This window comes from Canis aureus, chromosome 37 (genome assembly GCF_053574225.1).
Source record: "Canis aureus isolate CA01 chromosome 37, VMU_Caureus_v.1.0, whole genome shotgun sequence".
Classification (NCBI taxonomy): domain Eukaryota; kingdom Metazoa; phylum Chordata; class Mammalia; order Carnivora; family Canidae; genus Canis; species Canis aureus.
Genome location: NC_135647.1, coordinates 2,237,208 through 2,254,478, shown reverse-complemented (window position 1 = coordinate 2,254,478; position 17,271 = coordinate 2,237,208). Strand labels below are relative to the sequence as shown.

Here is a 17,271-nt window from a genome sequence, read left to right as displayed (position 1 = left end):
ATTCTTCATGTCGGAGGCCACTTCGGATCGATTCCATTAACAGAGAATAATAGACCTTTTGAGATTCAGACAGTCCCAGAAAACTAAACTAAAATCTCACATTTTGCAAAATTAACTAGTATTTGAATGACATGACTTTCTACCTTGTGTTAACATAGAGAATTCAAAAACATTGTTTTAGTTCCTTATGGATAGACTTTTGCTGGGTTTAGAATTAGTGTGTTGGTCTGGCTTATCTACGAAGACTAGTATCCAAGAACTTTTTAGTATGGTTTGGGAGAGTTTAACCCTACACTTCTTTTCTTCCCCCTCCTCTTCCATCAGCTCCTCCTCGTCCTCCTCCCCCTCCTGTTAATTATCCTGTTAGAATTGTAGACTGAAGTATTTCAAATCCTGTTTGTAGGTTGAGTCAATATTGACTCCCTTCATTCCTCCTAATAAAAGATGCTCATTGCTCAGGTCTTATCCGTTCCTGTGTCTCCTTGTTTTATTTTCCTTTATGCAAACCAGCGGATGCTCCCGTTTTCTTCTTCGTCGGGGGCAGTGTACCTTTGAGTGTCACTTCCGTGAGGTTGCTGGATTATATTTTAAAAAGAAAAAAAAAAAAAAGCTTAAAAAAAAAAAAAAAAGTGGACGCGGCTGGGGCAGGCAGACCTGTGAACAACGCAGCTAAATCGAGCCATCAGCGCCTGCAGACGCCCGACCTTGCGCAGAGATGGCATCTGCTGCGAGAGGAGCAGGCGGTGTGATTCCTTCGATAGCTCAGTTGGTAGAGCGGAGGACTGTAGTGGAAGCTCGCACGGCCATCCTTAGGTCGCTGGTTCGAATCCGGCTCGAAGGAGTTCAAGTTTTGCGGGTTTTTTTTTTTTAAACCTCCACCCTGAAATGGTGTATTCTAGCTACATATACATATATCCTCGATGCTCATCTACTAAGACTATCCCGATGGACAGCGAGTCCAATTTAAACATTTTTTTCCCATTTCTGGAACAATGACTAACACCGCGCGATCAGAGTTCATTTCAGCCCCATACTTTCCATACAGGATAGCTGCGGGCCGCCGAGAAATACCGGTCCCTGACCAGGCGCAGCAGAGGCGGCCCAGCGGGGCTCGGGGTCGGCAGACGCGTCTCCGCTCTCCCTTCCCGCGATCCGGGACCCCGGCCGGAAGGCCGCGACCGGCGGGTACTTGGTGGGACACGCGCGCCTCCTGGTGGGCTCGGAGTCCCGAGTCTCTGGAAAGGGGTTTTTCCAGGTGAAGAAGGCTCGGGGGTGGTATGAAATTCAGGGGCACTACTCCCCCTTCTCTGTTTACTTATGTAACTGTGGTTTTCTTCTTTTTTCTTTTCTTTTTTTAAATGTAACTGTGGTTTTCAACCCGGCTAAGAAAGTCGGTGGATACAGAGTTACCTGGGCAGATTTTACAACGCACCTTTGCTTGGATAGTTTGGAGATGGGATCTAGGCATTGGTAGTTTTAAAAACTTCCAGATGATATTACTGGGCTGCAAGGTTTGAGGACCATAGATACAAGACAAACAAAAATTTTAGAATTACAAATAACAGACAAGACAGGGGGATTGGCAGGATTTTCTACCCATTTTGGGAATTAGCTCAAAAGAGAGATTTCTCTTAACAATAGAAAGCATTTGCTAATTTTGGGTCAATCTCATTAAGATACATTAATCACACTTGTACCCTGTCTCAAAAATGTGATACTAAGCACCATGGAAGAGTTCTCAGCTACAAATATATTAGACCAGAGTTTAAAAAGCTGTGTGAGAATTTTGTCCTTGATAATGTTTTGTATTTTCCTATGTTTCAGAACTCTTACTCTTTAATGATTCTCAAACTTTGATGTAGGTCAGAATGTCTCGAATTGGGGTAGTGGTTTGAGAACCACTCCCTAAAATGTATTGGAAACTACCCCTATTAAGGGCTGAAGGTTGGTCTAAAATGGTAGCTCCTGAGTCACTTCTTGCTTTTTGAAAACAAATTGGGACAAAAGAATAAAGAAGAAAAATGGTTCAATTTTCTTTTCAAGGATAATATTTGGGCTTTGGATGCAAAATTTGTTAGATAGTCCTGGTCTGAGCTTCTCCCCAAAACACCATAGAGGTCCTCCATCTCCCATAATTGGGCCATACTCCAGTATACTGCCATAGTCCAGTATCAGTATCAGCATTATCACCACCACCTCCAAAGACCACCCCAGAAGAGGAAAAATGCATGTTTCGAAAACAAATCTCCAACATACCTACATATTATCTGGCTCTTCACCATCTCATTAAGAAATGGGAATCATTCGTCACAGTTTTAAGAACTTCAGGTTGCCCTCAATAGATGGGACATGTGGGAAATAGATTCTGCGAATGCAAATATAATATTAATGCATAAATAAATTTAGACGTGTAAATCCACTCGGCAGACACTGATATTCAAATCTGCAAAACGTTTGAGAAATCCTCCGTAAAGAACTTAGCCATGCCTATCCCAGCCCTGTCCGAAGACAAGACACCAGAGCGTGGCTTTTGAAGGAAAGGCCATCCCTATTAGGGACCTGGCCAAGCTTTATGCTGGTCCTGTTTGAAAAAGCCTAAAATTGGAGAATGCGGGCATCGATCCCGCTACCTCTCGCATGCTAAGCGAGCGCTCTACCATTTGAGCTAATTCCCCACCCGAGATGCCGCCGCGCCTTTCTCACTCCCTTAGATACCTGGAGGTGATTCAGGCGCCACCTGTTCTACTGGGCGCGAACGAAGCGCGAGACTGCAGCCGGGGTGATGTTCCTCCGAGCCACCTACAACCTGCCCTACGGGTCTGGATCCTGTCGGGAAGACCCGGGAGTGCAGGCGGAGTCCAGGCCAGGGAATCCTCAGAAACGCTAGTCTTAGAAACTGGGCGAGAGTTTAACCCTGGGTTCCTATCTGAGGAAACGGGACCGGAAGAAAGCTGCAGGCGCATCCAGGAGGGAAAACCAAGTTTCTCGAGCAATGAGGCGCGGCTTTGGCCTTCGCAGTAGTTCCCGACAATCCCTGCACCCCTAAATTTTCCACTCGTTGACTCAGCTGGCCCGAGAAACAGATTTTCCAAAGTCCCTACATCTATCCCTGCCTGGCTTTTTTTTTTTTTTTTTTCTTTTCTTTTTTTAAAATCATCGCCTGTGGACACATGGGCACGAGGGGGCGCGCGTCCCAGTTAATTTCTTCTTCATTCTGGCTTCTGCAGTCCCGGTTTTGATCAAAGGGTGTAACAAGTTTTTTTTCTAAGGAAAACATTACTAGGATGCTAAGATAATTATGACTGCAGGCTTAGATGCAGAGTCTTTGCAAAAAGACAAAGGTAGTAGTCGTGTCTTTTACTTTTACTGGACCTATTGGGTACTTGGTGCTGGTTACTGTTGGGAGCTCGCTCTGGGGAGGAGGACTCGCTGGGCATTGCCAGAAACCCATCACATTCCAGAAAGCCATCTGAAGGCCTTCAACCAACATCCAAACCTTCAACTGTTTCTTGCCCTAATATCCCATCGTGGGAGACTTCCTCTTTTTGGGTTAGTGTTATTTTTACTCTTAATGACATTGAAAGCAAGTGATCAAAATTCAAATGGAGGAGAAACAACTCATTCAAGAAAGTGACTCTATGTCTCTATGCAGAGCAGGCATTTCTGAGATCCTTAAAATACCCTTTACGTTTGTTCTTTTTTTTTTTTTTCTTTTTCATTGCAATCACGACTGATTAAAAGGGATGAATAACTTTCTGAGGGACAAAACCTTCCACCTACCTTCCTCCTCACAACTTAGACCAGAGAGTCCACAACTCAGGTGTCCTATGTGTGTGTAGAAACCCACCATTCGTTTCAAGATTTGGCTCAAGGTCAGCCTTACCCTGAATCTCTCCATCACCTGCGTGCTTTCTACTTACTCTTCCCTGGACAGAATTTGCCTGGCTGCAGACGCAAGTCAGTTGGGCCTCCACTCATTTTTTCCCTCCCTATTCATTTTCAATGACTCTATTAGGGGTGCAGGTGCAGAATTTAGTGACAGGACGTAGCTCAGATCCATGGGGGCACTGGCACAACTCAGCTGGAAGTGACTGGTTTGTCTGGGGACTTTCAATCGTGAGCTGGGAGTGCTGGTTTCCAGTAATACCGAATTGGGTATTACATTTTCCAACACTCAGTTTCCACAGGTACTAAATGAAAATCAAGAATATTATTTTAAAGTTCACATAGAAGCTTCACCAGTTGTTAAACCATTGACTCAACTCTAAGCTCTCTGCTCTGGATTGAGTTGTGTTCCCTCCAAAATTCAAATGTTTTTAGCTCTAATCCCCAATATGACTGTGTTTGGAATAGCAAAGTAATTAAGATTAATAAGGTTGTAAGGGTAGAGCACTAACCCTGATATCATAGGGTTAGTGTCTTTATAAGGGGAGACCCTTATAAAGCTCACTCTGCCACGTGAAGACACAGCCAGGAGATGACCATCCACAAGCCAAGAAGAGTGCTTTCACCAGGAACCCAATGGCCATCACGTTGGCCATGGACTTCCAGCCTTCAAAACTGTGAGAAAAATTAACTTCCATTGTTAAAGTTACCCAGCCTGTGATACTTTGTCACAGTGGCCTGAGCAGACTAAGACAATAATCATTTTTCAATCTGCCTTGTGAGGCAGGAGCTCTGTATACCACATTATGGAGGCCCCCCCACCCCATGTTAGGCTTTGGCAGGAGGAAGCTAGAAGAAGAATGCAAGCCTGGGAGCAGGGGAGAGTGGGCTTATACATTCCTGTTTCCCTTCTGTGGACTTCCTGTGCCTCATTACCCCAGTAATGAATCTTGCAGCACTCTGAAATCCTGTCACTTGCTGGCAACTTGGCTATTTTCCACTGGGTTTCAAGGCATGGACAGGACACCTAATAATGTCAAGAGAAACAGTCCACTTCTTAAGATTATTTTTCCTCTAGCTGTGAATTTTCTATCAGGCTAGAAACACTGAAAAAAAGTCACTAGGTCCTATTCTCTGAGTTTCTCACAGAAAAGGACCTAATGACTAAGTTCAAGAGCAACCATGTGCTTTCAACATTTCTAATAGGCATTGGTGAGTGCTGTTTGAAGAAAATTTTGGAATGTTTTCAATAATATAATTTTGTAGAAATTTTATTTTAATAAGTACAGATATTTTATACAGAAATCCACTTAATCTTTTCCTTAAATATATTACAAAGGAAAATGTATACATATTTGCTCCAGATAGTGTAGTATCTTCTCCATCTGTGTCTATTTCTGCAGCAGATACAAGGAAACTGATGAATCTATGTTGAACTTCAACGTTGAATGATTGAACTTTGAAAAGGAATATTTATATCTCCATTTAATAATTTTCAGGATTTGTGTTTCATTTTAATTGCTCTACTATAATTACGCAATATAATATGAACCACCCAAACATCAACAACAAAAAATATACACACACACGTGCACACACTCAACACTCCAAATTTTTTGCCGCTGGCATTATGAATACACACGATTTCCCATTAGACTTTCAGAATGAAGTACTGCAGTGTACCAAAATGCCAGGCATTGCTCTGTTCCCAACCCAGAGATCTTCAGCCTAGTTGTCTGTATTTATGGCAACTATAACACTTACTGAACAAACTGACGCTTTTGAGAGAAGAAGGAAGTCACCAGAGAGCAGGAAGGAAGCCGGGTGTAACCCAGGGCATTACTTTGAGCTATGCTATTCCTAGGGTAAGAGGACATGGGATGGGTACCCTTTGGGTTTTTTCCTTGAGATAGACATAAGTAATATCCTAACGTCTGAGATGTACAACCCAATGAATTTCATGTATTTCTAAAGCCATGGCCATGACCCAGTTCATTATAGAAAATACACTCGGTATCTAAGAAGACAGCTCAAAGTTGCACTTTTAGAAGCGAATCTGAACGTTACCAACACGGCAACCCTCCGGATAGACATTATTTCAGCAATCCTGCAAGAGGCCCTTCCGGGGTCCTTCGATAGCTCAGTTGGTAGAGCGGAGGACTGTAGATGGAGCAACGAGGCATCCTTAGGTCGCTGGTTCGAATCCGGCTCGAAGGACGACAATTTTGGAGATGCCGGGCTCCTCCGGGGAAGCCGCCGTAACTCTTGACCCCACCTTCTGGCGCGTCTACAGAGGACTTTCCGCTCAAACGGGAACGCGGGCACCTCTCTTATTTACGAGCACGAAATACATCCGCGGCGGGTCCGCGGGCCGCTGTCCCAGCCGTCTCGGTCCTACTAGTCCGGCGCGAACCGCAACCTCTCTCTGCGCAGCGCAGCTCCAAGGGGGCGCGCCCCTGGGGAGTAGGGGCCCCCGGTTACCCTGGGGGTCCCTGAAGGGGCCTGTTATTGGAGGAATTTCAGACGTACCCCAAGGTGGGAAGTAGCTTAATGAACTTCATTCGCCCATAGGCCCGGCGCAGCCACCCTGTCGGCAGCATGTAAACTAAATCCACCCCCACCCCCACCCCCACCCCGCACCCTGACCTCTGCACCACCTGGACATGTGTTCTCATCTCGCCGGCTTCTGTGTTTCCGAGGAGCGGGTGTGAAGGATGAAAGAGGGGACAGGCCCAGCTCATTCCCTCCCCCTGCGCACATCAGCATCGAGCTGTCCCCCTGCAGGCTGGCCGAGGCCGTACCTGGGGGTGGCCCGGGGCTGGGAGGCGTTGGGAGAACAGTGGAGCTCAGACGTGTACAGGCCCAGCACCAGAACTGAAAGTGGAAACAAGTCAACCACCAGGTTTCCTCCAGCTTTCAAGCCACGGAAGTGCACAGGGCACAAATATGTGACGTGGTCATGTAACGTTGGTCAGTCTTTTCACTCCCAGTCTGGTATAAAACTCCACTTTTAAAAATTACCTGGATTGGTAATTTTCAGGAGCAGCAAGGAATCAGGAGAGTTTGGGTTTGAAGACTCGTGCTATAGTTTTCAGCCTGTTCCCAAAGACCAAGTGGCTGGGAGAAGCCACCAAGAAAAAAGGAAAACAGTCTGAATTCTGAGACAGTTTGGACAAGGGCGGCCACTATGGCTGATATGGCTGGGACCTGGAGCAGGTGAAATGCCTCTGTCCGAGACTTTAAATTAAATCCTTTTAAAAAATTTTTTATTTTTATAAATTAAATCCTTTTTGCTTGGAGTCCCAGCTCACGTACGCAGTGTCCAGTCTTGAAAAATTGCCATAGTATGTACAACTTCCAATCCAGATTTGTATTCGCTCCAGTGAAGTGGTTCTACTTTTAGCTCAACACATTCAGGAATTCCACAAAGAGCCTCAGCCTATGAGTAGGAATTATTTCAGAACACTTTCCTAGAACCCATTTCTTGGAGTAATTGGAAAAAAAAAAAAAAAACCCACATCTCTTAAAGTGGTGTAAGATGACACTAGGCCAGCAGGTAGACTTTCCGCAAAATGTCACTGAGCTTTTTCATCGCTCAGTGATATAACATGGACAATTGTTTTTAAAAAAAAAATCTGAAAACTCTTACCATATATCTTGGCACAGTCCACACATTTTTGTTGAGTATTTTCTTAGGAGGTGAATAAGCCTTCTTAGTGGATTCAGATTTTCAGATTTCCTGTATATGTCCACTTAAATAGGTTAAGTTACAGTGGAGTAATAAGCATCCCTCATTATTGAGCCCCCTGAGAATCATGTGGGCTCATAACCAGAAACTCTTATTTTTGTGTCATATAAATCATGGTTTGGCTAGTGGACTCCACTCCATCCTGGGACCCTGACTGGTAGATCCTCTACAACTCAGATCATAAATTAGTTTGTCAGGCTGAGGGTAAAGAGGGACATGGTGAATTGCTCATTAACTCTCAAACTTCCAGAAGAGACATATCATTTGTTAAAACAATTGTGTTGCATGGCCACATGTATTTCCAAAAGAGTAATGGACTATAATTCTACATATGCTAGAACACTGTGTCAGAATATTTTTAAAAAGCAGTAATGTCCTTTACAGCTCACCATATATGGCCATATACGGTACACTTGGCTTCTCCATGTGGGAGACAGCATAATAGTCCATTACATCAATTTGCTGAAAGTCTAGGACATCTGAGTGCTGCATGGTGGTTCCTTAACTGATGAAGGATTTGCATTTGTTTCTGGCTGCTTTTCACACAAGCAACTAGGTAACTTTCCCCAAATGTGACATTTAGGACAACTAAAACTGTTGGATATAATACTGAAAACATCAGCTTGAAAGCATTGGAGATTTGAAAATATGGTTAAAACAAATTTGTGTAATTGTATAATATGTTAAAAAGAATAAGTACTATAGGCAGAAGAAAAGAAAACGAGTAAATTGGGAATCTGTGCTAAGGAGGCTGTGTGCAGCAAGAAACCGACTGCTTAGCAAGACGTCAAATTGATGTTGAAGTTTTTGCATGGTTTTGTTTTTAATTACGTCTACCGCGATATAATTTAAACACAATAACATTCATTCCTTTTAAGTGTAGAGTTTGATGAGTTTTGAAAATTATATTCAATCATATAAGCGTGCTGCTTTGAGTCTGGCTTCCTCCACTGAGCACAATGCTGTTGAGATTCTTCCTGGTCGTGTGCACATCCATAGTTCATTCCTTTTTACTGTTCAGTCATCCATTGCAAGGATGTGCTATAATTTAGTTTATTCATTCACCAGCTGATTAAATTTTTTTATTGTTTTTATTATTATTAATAGAACTGAGAAAATATTTACAATTACAGGCTGAATTACGTGCCCCCTTCATATGTTAAAGCTCTAATTTCCAGGCCCTCAGAATGAGACTGTATTTGGAGACAGAGCCTTGAAAGAAGTTACTTACAACATTCACATGAGGATGTGGGGTGTGCCCTGACCCAATTTGACCGGTGTCTTTATAGGAAGGAGAGATTAGGATAGAGAGAGAGACACTAGAGGCATGGGTGTGCAGAGGAAACAAGAGGATACCCTTCTTTGGGCCAAACAGAGGCCTCAGAAGAAATCAGTCTGGCTGACACCTTGATCTTGGACTTGCAGCCTCCAGAACTATATCCAGAACTATAAGGATATACATTTCTGTTTTAGTCACCCAGTCTATGGTATGTTTTTGTGGTTGTCCTTGCAAACTATCACGTGGCTATAAATATTTTGGGTATAAGTCTTTGCATGGACATGTGTTTTCATTTATTTGCAGTAAATATATAGGAGTGGGATTGCTGGATCCTATGGTAGGTGTATATTTAACTTTTAAAGAATCTACTGACTATTATCCAACATGGCTGTACCATTTTACATTCTCATTAACAATGGATGAGAGTTTGTTTCTCTACATCTTAGATGACACTTGGAACAGTTTTTTAAATATTAGCCATTCAAATTTGTAACTAACAAGACACAATTACATGTCCTACCCATATTTATGGGGTGGGGATTATTCAGATGTTATAAGAGGTGGGTGGAAATCTCAGGGCCCTCTTAGAATTCTGCCTCCTACAATGATTGTATCCAGGCATCTCATGTGGTTTTAATTTGCACTCCCCTCAACTAATGATGTCTACGTTTTCAGGTAGTTATTTGTCCCTGTATATCTTCTTTGGTGAAGTGTCTGTTGAAATCCTTCCTTTTTTTTTTTTTTAATTGAATTGTTTGCCTCCTTTTTGAGTTGTAAGAATGCTTTATGTATTCTGGATAAAAGTCTTATCTGTCAGGTGTTTGTCCTGCAAATATTTTCTCCCATTCTATGATCTGACTTTTCATTTTCTTAGCAGTATCTTTTGAAAAGCAAACATTAAACTTTTGATGAAGTCCAATTTGTCTTTTTTTTTTCTTTTACACCTTATATTTTTGTGCTCTTTGGTGTGCTAAAATTTTTTTGCCTAACCAAAAGTCACAGAGATTTTCTTCTGGAAGTTTTATCTTTTACATTTAGGTCTCCGATCAAAATAGAATTAACTATGGTATTGATGTAGGGTCAAAGATTTTTTTGTTTTATATAAATGAATGTTCAATTGTACCTACACCAGTTATTGAAAGCTTATCCTTTCTCTATAGAATTAAACCTTGTCTATAGCAAAAACCAATCAATCATATTTTTAACAAATTGTGGTAGAACAATTGAACATCCACATGCAAAAAAATGAATCAGAAAAATTAACTCAAAATTATCATACACCTAAATGTTAAAGCAAAACTATGTTATTACTAGAAGATAACAGAAAATAATGTAGGTAGCTTGGGGCATGGCGATAATTTTGTGTGTGTGTGAGGCGGGGGTAATTTTTTAGATGCAACACGAGAGGCATGCTTCAGGAAAAAAAATAATTGGTAAGTTGGACTTCATTAAAATTAAAAACTTCTTCAGAAAGACACTGTTAAAAGAATAAGAATAGAAGCCACAGACTGGGAGAAAATATTTGCAAAGGTCAAATCTGATAAAGGACTGCTATCTAAAATATACTAAGAGCTTTTAAAACTCAACAATAAAATAAACAACTTGGGCAAAAGATCTGGACAACTCAATAAAGAAGATATATAGGTTGCAAATAAAGATACTTTACATCACATGTAATTAGGGAATTGTAAACTGAAAAACCAATGAGAAACCACTACATACCTATTAGAATGGCCAAAATCCAAAACACAACACCAAATGCTGGTGAGGATGTTAATCAACAGGAGCTCTTATTCATGGAGGCTTGTAATTTGCATTCCGTAAGGAATAATAATGTTAAGGATCAGTATCACCTGCTTATTGGCCATCTGTACATTTTGTTTTGTGAACTATCTATCCAAATCATTTGCCTATTCATGGCTCACTACTCAGTTGTACTGAGTGTGTTATATATTCTGGATACAAGTCCTTTATCACTTATCCCTTAAACATTTATCTAAATGTTTTGCATATATTTTTCCCAACCTGTTGCTTGCCTTTTAATTATCTTACATTCTTAAGCATCTTTTGAGATTTTTAAAGACTTTGATGAAGTCCAATTTATCATTTTTTTCTTTATAGCTTACCTGTGCTCTAAGAATTTTTTGCTTAACCTAAAGTTACAAAGATTTTTCTTCTAGAAGTTTTACAGTTTTAGTCATTATGTTTAGGTTTTCGTCCATTTTGAGTTTTGTCCATTATACTGTGTAGGGTCTGAGTTCACTTATTAGCATGTGAATATCCACTTTTGGCATATTTTTCTGGACTCTATCTAGCTTTGTAGTAAGTCTTGAAACCAGGTAGTGTTAAATCCTCTTTTTTCTTCTCCTTCACAATTGTTTTGAGTATTTTATATCTTTTTCAGTCTATATAAACTTTAGAATCAGCTTGTAATTTTTACAAAACTGCTCATTGAGATTTTGATTGGGATGGCATTAAATGTATAAGTCAATTTGGAAGAATTTGCATCTGAAAAATATTGAATTTTCTGTTTAGAATGTATTGTTTTCATTGTATTTTTTGTTAAATTGATCTCTATAAAGATTCACGTTTTTATACCCTTCTAAATGGTGTTTTATATTTCAAGTTCCAGCTGTTCAGTGTTAATATTAGAATACTTATTAATAAATAGAATTATAATTCATTATATTTGTGTCCTGTACCTTTGGTAAGTTTTTTATTTGCAGTAGCTTTACAGGAGATTCTCCAGCATTTTCTCATAATGGTTGCATCATATGTAAATAGAGATAGCTTTGCATTTCCCTTTCAAATTATGATTTTATTTCTTTCTTGATTTGTACTGGGTAGAACTTTCAGGGCAATATTGAATAGAAGTCAGGATTCAATATCCTTGTTCTAGACCTGATCTTAGTGGCAAAGCATTCAGTCTTTCACTATTAGATGTAGTAACAGTAGGGTTTTCCCATATGTCTTTCATAGGCTGATGAAATTCTCTTATATTACTAGTTGGCAGAAATTTAATCCATGAATGCACCCTTAATTTTACCATGTTTATTCTGCATATATTGAGATAATCATATAGGTCCTTTTAAATGTGATGATAAGATTATATTGATTTCTAAACACTTTAACTTTTCACCTGCTTTAATTTTTTGGAAGTTTCTTTTCCCACTTTAAAAATGTAGGCAACATTTACATAAAACACTCCCTTCTTAGTGCCATGAGTTCTGACAAAATTATAGTCATGTAACCACAATGACAATGAAGATAAAAAATAGTTATATCACACCCTCAAACTTCCCCATGTTCCTTTTGTAGTTAGTCCCTCCCCATACATTCTACTTTGTTATCTACTGACTTTTCTATTCTTTTAGTTTTGTGCTTGTAAGAATGTACTATGAATGGAATAATACAGTACGCATGTAGGTGTATCTGCCTTTAGGATAATGCAGGGGAAATTATCCCTGTTGTTACATTTATCAATAGTTTGCTTCTTTTTTTGCTGAGATTCCACTGGAATATTGTCTGCAGGCTTCAGGAGCAGACAAATTTGAGTCAGAACCATCTAGGAGTCAGTTAGCTATAGAAACATTTCAGGACTGAAATCAACTCTGCAATAGAAGTGGCTGAATCTCAGACAAGCACTTGTCTGTGCTTAACCCAGCACTAGCTGATGAGAAAAATATGGAATCATCGGGCAGTGGTTTGAAAGTTTACAAAAGACAGAAAAGAGAAAGAAATTTGGATTAGCTGCAAGGGATGTTTCCAAGATGAGGAGACACATTGGAAAGGAAATGTCGTCCTATGTAATGAAAATCATGTCCATCTGTGTGTGTTCTAAGAGACTTAGGTAAAATTTAAACATTTTTTTCCAGTTAAAAAAAAAAGGAAAGAAAATTGGGGAAGCTTTTACTTGAGAGACACGTGAACTTAGATCCTAGATTTTGGCTGCTTTCATGCCTGTGGTGTTCAAGGCTCTGTCAGGACACTTGATACATGGAAGAGATGGTCTCACACAGAAGCTATTTGTTTCTCTAAGCCTTTTCTACTCCAGCTTCTCACAGTCCCCCCATATCAGGTTAGATTATTGGAAAGAAATGTACCAGACCACATATTCTTAGTTTCTCATGATAGGGAACTGAATAACTGAAACAAAAATGAATTATGTGTGGCAGATTTCTCATGCACCTTTTGAAGAAAAATTTATTTTTTCAAAAGCCCAGTTATGAAGTACTTTGATTTTTATTTTAAAGATTTTATTTATTTATTCATGAGAGACACACAGAGAGAGAGGCAGAGACACAGGCAGAGGGAGAAGCAGGCTCCATGCAGGGAGCCCAATGTGGGATTTGACCCTGGGTCTCCAGGGTCAGACCCTGGGCTGAAGGCAGACGCTCAACCGCTGAGCCACCCAGGTGTCCCAGTACTTTGTTTTTTAATAAGAAATACTCTTTTATAAATTTACCAGAAATCTTCTCTATAAATATATCGTCAAGAAAAGTCCATCCAGATGGCTTCCTGCTTTCTCCATCCATGTTCTGCCAGGAAGCCAAATGCCGTTATAGGTGCTCCCTAGCAGTGCATGGCAGCATCCCTACGAACAAATATCTACATTTCTCTTTTTAAACTTGGGGACGGGTGTTTCATTTATTTGCCTCACTGTAGTATTGGAGCCACTCAATTCACAAACACACACCAGCACACGCACAATGCCTCTGTTTTCGATCTAGTACATTTGTGTCTATACATTATTTTCATTGTTCTTCAAAAAGAATTGCAATGTTCTCAAAATGAACTCGGCAGCATGTCCACTTCAGGGTGGTAGATCCCTCTTTAACCGCGCTGTCTATATTTAGGATAAATTATCATTTATTGGTTAAATAGAGCGGCGGTAAGTGGAAGGGACAGCAGGACAGCAGTAGAATTAAGGGTGATGGTCCTATCAATATTATACCTAAGCAAACAGGACATGGAACATGGGTGGTGGTGTTTTTTTTGTTTTTGTTTTTGTTTTTGTTTTTTTAAACACCTAAAACAGGACCTCACCAGAAAATGGAGGAGAGGGGTCCTCAACACACCTGGCCCCAACAACTTACCTAGATAACTTTCAAATCATCCTGCAAACCTACAAATTCCATCTGAGATTTAAAGAGTGAACAGCTGGAACGCCACAGAGTGTAAGGATAGAGGGAACATTCCCCAGCATCTTAAAAGCCATCTACAAAAAGCCCACAACAAATATCATTCTCAATGGGGAAACACTGGGAGCCTTTCCCCTAAGATCAGGAACACGACAGGGATGTCCACTCTCACCACTGCTATTCAACATAGTACTAGAAGTCCTAGCCTTAGCAATCAGACAAATAAAAGGCATTCAAATTGGCAAAGAAGAAGTCACACCCTCCTTCTTCACAGATGACATGATACTGTACATTGAAAACCCAAAAGACCCCACCCCAAGATTACTAGAAGTCATACAGCAATTCGGTAGCGTGGCAGGATACAAAATCAATGCCCAGAAATCAGTGGCATTTCTATACACTAACAATGAGACTGAAGAAAGTGAAATTAAGGAGTCAATCCCATTTACAATTGCACCCAAAAGCATAAGATACCTAGGAATAAACCTAACCAAAGAGTAAAGGATCTATACCCTAAAAACTACAGAACACTTCTGAAAGAAATTGAGGAAGACACAAAGAGATGGAAAAATACTCCATGCTCATGGATTGGAAGAATTAATATTGTGAAAATGTCAGTGCTACCTAGGAGAATTTACACATTCAATGCAATCCCTATCAAAATACCATGGACTTTCTTCAGAGAGTTGGAACAAATAGTCTTAAGATTTATGTGGAATCAGAAAAGACCCCAAATAGCCAGGGGAATATTGAAAAAGAAAACTGGAGCCAGGGGCATCACAATGCTGGATTTCAAGTTGTACTACAAAGCTGTGATCATCACGACAGTGCGCTACTGGTACAAATACAGACATATAGATCAACGGAACAGAATAGAGAATCCAGAAATGGGCCCTCAACTCTATGGTCAACTAACTAATATTCGGCAAAGCAGGAAAGACTATCCACTGGAAAAAGGACAGTCTCTTTAGTAAATAGTGCTGGGAAAATTGGACATCCACATGCAGAAGAATGAAACTAGACCATTCTCTTACACCATACACAAAGATAAACTCAAAATAGATGAAAAATCTAAATGTGAGACAAAAATCCATCAAAATCCTAGAGGAGAACACAGGCAACACCTTTTTTTGAACTTGGCCACAGCAGTGTCTTGCAAGATACATCCATGAAGGCAAGGGAAACAAAAACAAAAATGAACTATTGGGGCTTCATCAAGATAAAAAGCTTCTGCACAGCAAAAGGAACAGTCAACGAAACTAAAAGACAACTTACAGAATGGGAGAAGGTATTTGCAAATGACGTAACAGATAAAGGGCTAGTATCCAAGATCTATAAAGAACTTATTAAACTCAGCAGCAAAGAAACAAACAACCCAGTCATGAAATGGGCAAAAGACATGAACAGAAATCTCACAGAGGAAGACATAGACATGGCCAACAAGCACATGAGAAAATGCTCTGCATCACTTGCCATCAGGGAAATACAATCAAAACCACAATGAGATACCACCTCACACCAGTGAGAATGGGGAAAATTAACAAGACAGGAAACCACAAATGTTGGAGAGGATGTGGAGAAGGGGGAACCCTCTTGCACTGTTGGTGGGAATGCAAACTAGTGCAGCCACTCTGGAAAACAGTGTAGAGGTTCCTCAAAGAGTTAAAAATAGACCTGCCCTAAGACCCAGCAATTGCACTGCTGGGGATTTACCCCAAAGATGCAGGTGCAGTGAAAAACCGAGATACCTGCACCCCAGTGTTTATAGCAGCAATGTCCACAATAGACAAACTGTGGAAGGAGCCTCAGTGCCCATTAAAATATAAATGGATAAAGAAGATGTAGTCTATATAAACAATGGAATATTACTCAGCCATTAGAAACGACAAATACCCAGCATTTGCTTCAACATGGATAGAACTGGAGGGTGTTATGCTGAGTGAAGTAAGTCAATCAGAGAAGGACAATCATTACATGGTTTCATTCACACAGGGAATATAAAAAATAGTGAAAGGGATTAAAGGGGAAAGGAAAGAAAATGAGTGGGAAATCTCAGAGGGGGTGACAGAACATGAGAGACTCCTAACTGGGAAATGAGCAAGGGGTAGTGGAAGGGGAGGTGGGCAGGGGGCACTTGATGGGATGAGCACTGGGTGTTATACTATGTTGGCAAATCGAACGTTAATAAAAAATATACAAAAAAAAAAAAAAGAATAAAGTAAAAAAATTTAAGAAAATAAAAACCTAAAACAGACAGTAAAAAGCACAAAGCTTAAGTGTTTAAAGGTATTATTTAATGTATCTCTATGATCACCACTCCATCCGTTTTAGAACATTCCTAGCATTTTTGTTCACCTATTTTAAAAATAGTGAAAAACCACTGAGATAAACATTATTTAAAGTATTCTAAGAAGCCACACCCCAGATCCTTCGATAGCTCAGTTGGTAGAGCGGAGGACTGTAGATGTTGAGTCACGTGGGCATCCTTAGGTCGCTGGTTCGAATCCGGCTCGGAGGACTGTACCTTTTGAAAGGTTTTCATTGACGCAGCAAGTCTGGACCCTTAATGAAAGTTAAGAAAACTTTTTGTTTGTTTTGTTTTGGTTAAGAAAACTTGAACACAGTTGGGCAGGTTGTCGTTTGTGCTCACAGATGAACTCGTAGGCCTGAAAATAACAACAAAAAATAAAGGATCCTCAGGTTCGTACAAAAGAAGCTGCTTATGTAAGACAGGGTCTCCTGGGAGACTGGCTTTTCATGAAGTTTTGGAAAGGGTCATGCGGAGTCCGGAGAAGCAGAAAGCAGGCTTGGCCCAAGGTTTTCATTTTATTTTGGAGGTCCTTTTGGATGGCCTTTCTGGGCTCTCTGTTGATATTCAAGTGAATAAACATTTTATTGATGACAACTTCAAATACACACAGGTGGAGAAAACAGCACAAATTACCATCATAGGCATCACACCTGTACAACTAGCATCATCTATTCCCCTTCATGCCCCCTTCCCACCCCCGACCTTGTGAAGCAAAACCTAGACGTGTGCTCTCACTTCATCCACCGCGGCTCCGTGTTTTGAAGAGGTAAAGATTATTATTTTTTTTAATTTTTAAAAAAATGTTTATTTACTTATTTATCCGTGAGAGACCCACAGAGAGGCAGAGACACCGGCAGAGGGAGAAGCAGGCTCCCCGCAAGGAGCCCGATGTGGGATTCAATCCTGG

General features: G+C 40.5%; 4 non-coding genes across 4 annotated transcripts; 3 read left to right on the top strand and 1 right to left on the bottom strand.

The window, feature by feature from the left end:
- Positions 1–751: 751 nt before the first annotated feature.
- TRNAY-GUA (transfer RNA tyrosine (anticodon GUA)) lies at positions 752–841 on the top strand. The gene is given in 2 exon segments: positions 752–788; positions 806–841. It is a non-coding gene; the product is annotated as a tRNA-Tyr (tRNA).
- A 1,761-nt stretch (positions 842–2,602) lies between these two features.
- Positions 2,603–2,675, bottom strand: TRNAA-AGC (transfer RNA alanine (anticodon AGC)). Its single transcript has one exon. It is a non-coding gene; the product is annotated as a tRNA-Ala (tRNA).
- Positions 2,676–6,014: 3,339 nt separating this feature from the next.
- Positions 6,015–6,102, top strand: TRNAY-GUA (transfer RNA tyrosine (anticodon GUA)). Its single transcript is given in 2 exon segments — positions 6,015–6,051; positions 6,067–6,102. It is a non-coding gene; the product is annotated as a tRNA-Tyr (tRNA).
- Positions 6,103–16,480: 10,378 nt separating this feature from the next.
- Positions 16,481–16,571, top strand: TRNAY-GUA (transfer RNA tyrosine (anticodon GUA)). The gene is given in 2 exon segments: positions 16,481–16,517; positions 16,536–16,571. It is a non-coding gene; the product is annotated as a tRNA-Tyr (tRNA).
- The last annotated feature ends 700 nt before the right edge of the window (positions 16,572–17,271 follow it).